The sequence below is a fragment of the Lynx rufus genome, unplaced genomic scaffold (assembly GCF_022079265.1).
Source record: "Lynx rufus isolate CCGP_SWC_20201006 ecotype Redwood Valley unplaced genomic scaffold, mLynRuf1.p SCAF_8, whole genome shotgun sequence".
Classification (NCBI taxonomy): domain Eukaryota; kingdom Metazoa; phylum Chordata; class Mammalia; order Carnivora; family Felidae; genus Lynx; species Lynx rufus.
In genome coordinates this window covers 105,032,316-105,035,717 of record NW_025814896.1, presented here as the reverse complement: position 1 = coordinate 105,035,717, position 3,402 = coordinate 105,032,316, and positions in this window count along the sequence as shown.

The window sequence follows — 3,402 nt, the reverse complement described above, 5'->3', positions numbered from 1 at the left end:
TGCGAACCCTTGGCCGTCTCTTTAAAGTCGGCATAACGAGGCCTTAAATCCTCCGTTTGGGTGGCGGCCAGGGTTCTGATACGAAGTACTTTTTAGAGTTTGGTTCTAGGATGTCGATGAAGCTGAGTTCCTAGAAACTGTGCCCTCTCTGGGAGAAGGGCAGATCCAGTGGGCACCTGCTATGAGCAGAATGGGGGAGCCAGACATTGGTGTGCAGAGGACGACCATATTCGGATGGGGCCAGCCTGCCCTGCACAGGGAAAGCCACCGGAATTCCCCCAGAGCCCCGACAAAGCAAGGGGGCCACGGCCACTGAAGTCTCGGCAAGAGTCTCCGAAATTCCTGGTTGGATTTGCTCCACAGCTGTCTTTGGCTGTTTGCCCTCCCGTGATGCGCGCCCTCACCACGTGTTTGTGGTGACCATGGTCTGTTCTGTTCTGCAAGCTTTGGCTCTTGGTCACATCACAGATAGCAGCTTCTTAATCCTTTCTCGGATCCACGGAGGGATTCGGCTCTTTGTTCCGGGACCTTAAAAACACCCGGTTGTTCACCTTTACAAAGGATCAGCTGGACTAGGTGGGCCTTTGGCTCTCTGGAGGCTGCCAAGTGGAACTTGGGAGCCGCCTGGACGGGCATGGTCGTGACTTTGCAGCTCAGAGCAGTCAGTCCCTTTCAATAAGACAACTGAGTCCAGGACCTGGACTCAGCCAGGTGGCCTCCTGCAGACCCTGCCGGTGATCTGGGCTGTCCCAGGTGCCCGCCTCGGCCCCTCGGAAGACCCTTGCGCGCTGGGCTGGTAGCAGGTGCGCCAGAAGGTCTTATGTCACTGTGGCTTCCCCCCAGGTGGGAGGACAGACTTGCATGAGGACGGGTCTGGGCACCCTAGGGCAGTAAGCAAGCACAGGGCTTCAGGGCCAGAAGGAGCTGGCCAGACATCCACCTTCAGTGCTGACCGGCTGAGTGAGCCTGTCTCCTCACCTGTAAAAGACGGTATTAGCCATCTCCTGTGGCCACTGTGGGGATGACAGGAGGCTATTTACATGTAAGGTGTTTATGAAGTGTCTGGGGCAGGGCAAGAGCTCCAAAAACAGAAGGCAAATGGCCACACAGGTGCAAATGCGGGTTCTTTGGGCAGTCATGGTTGGGTGTTGGTGCTACCTTACCTTTGGTCCATCGGGGACGCCAAGCAGGCGGCATCTAAGGAATGTCCCATCTGTCCTTGGGCCAAAACCGAGACATGCCCCAGAGAAAGACCCCCTCCTGCTCAACATTCAGAGGCACTGAGGTGAAGCATGCCAGCCACAGAAGCTTTGGGGAGCAGACACCATCCCACACGTCGAGGGACCAATGGTCCCAGTAGAGTAGACACTCAGTTGCTGCCCATTCTGTGCGGTCGAGTACCATTCGGCCACTGACCAGCAGGCTTCTTAAATGCCCACTTCCGCAGGCATCGTGGGTTTCCAGAGGAGCAGTGCTCTTAGCAGGAAGGCCTGCCCACCAGCCAACACTTGTCCCTGCAAACACTTCCCAAACAGCAGGATGCAGACCGAACTGAGCAATGCGATGCCTGAGCAAGGAAACTAGACTAGTTTTGGGGGTGGGAGTCGGGGGGTGGGGAGGAGGGTCTGGGTAAGCAGAAAAGCAAGACCAGGAGAAGGCATTTTTGGAGGCTGGCCATCCATTAACATCCGATGAGAACAGGATGCAAGTCAAATGCCAGGTGAACTGCAAATTTTAAAAATGACTCAGCATGGGAGGAATGAGGAAGCTATGTCAGGGGATCATCTGCAAAGCCTTGAACTAATAAGGGTCTCATCGTTAGACCGATTGGCAACTGACAAAGAGAAAAGAGAAAGAGCATATCAAGATTCCTTTAGGGGCACCTGGGTAGCTCAGTCGGTTAAGCCTCTGACTCTTGGTTTCAGCTCAGGTCATGATCTCACGGTTTGTGAGATCGAGCCCCGAGTCAGGCTCTGCGCTGATAGCACGGAGCCTGCTTGGGATTCTCTCTCTCCCTCCCTCTCTGTCCCTTCCTGGCTTGTGTGCGCTTGCTCTCTCTCTCTCTCAAAATAAATAAATAAAATAAAAATAAAAGGGTTCCTTTAAAGGAGTGATTAAAATTCCAAAACACTGAGGAACCTTTGGGAAATTCAACCAAGCCTTTTTTTTTTTTTTTTTTTTTTTGATGGGGGTCAAAAACGCTCCTCTATTGGCATGTTTCTGGCTCATCAGCAAGCAATCAGGCAGTTTTGCTGAACAAATGACACTTCCCTCAATCAACACTTGATTGCAAATTTTGCTAAACACACAACAAACTATCATTTCTTAATGATCCTTAATTTGTGCTTTTTCAGGATAAAGCCTCAATCAAACCTTTTGCTCCTAGGGGTGCCTGGACGGCTCAGTCGGTTGAGTGTCTGACTTCGGCTTGGGTCATGATCTCATGGTTCACGGGTTTGAGCCCTGTGCCCGGCTCTGTGCTGACAGCTCAGAGCCTGGAGCCTGCTTTGGATTCTGTGTCTCCCTCTCGCTCCCCTGCCCCCCCCCCCCACCCCGTGCTTTGTCTCTCTCTCAAAAATAAATAAATGTTAAAAAAAATTTTTTTTAAAAAATGTTAAAAAAATTTTTTTAAAAACCTTTTGCTCCTAATTTACTAGGAAATTTTTACTTAAATTTTGTTTTCAGTGGACTAAAAGTGGCCTTTTACTTCCATGTATGGGAGCTGACCAGTTTCGGAGGCACCTATTTGGTGTTCTAGCTGCGGAAGATCATTGCGTTGTTTGAGCAAAGAGATAACGCAGCATTTGAAAACGGAAACTTGGCTTTCAGGATTCCTGAGCGTCCTCCTTCCTAACTGTCCGCTCTCCTTTCAATCCAGACATCGCATACTTAAAACGTGGCACTCACTGCACTTCCTTTCCCTCAGTAGTCTGGTCCCCTGTCTCTCCTACTGGAGTGGCCCAGGGAGAGTCTAAAAACAGTTTATTTGGAACAGAACGCAAAGCACAGTGCCCAGGGAATTTCTGCCCAGCTTCACAAAGAGCGAGAGGAAATTTTTGCGCCTTGTTTTCTTTTGGCTGAGGGACTTTCTCATTGAGCGTAGGCCCCTTGGTCTGGTAGGAAGAAGACGGGTTCCCCTGGGTTGGCACCTGGCAAGTTTCCAGAGGGGGCAAAGCCACATGAGACGCCTGGTAGCTGGGGCGGGTGGAGTACCCAGCGACGGGCTCTCGGACAGTGCGTTGGCTGAGCATACACAGCTGAACTGCCATTTGATGCTGCCTCTAGAGATTCAGTCTCAGCCAAAGGATTCCTCAGAAGGAAAGCTGAAACGGTGGTGTTCCTGATATGGGGAAAAGAAGAACAACCCCCCCCCCCACACACACCAAAAACACCCCACGAAAG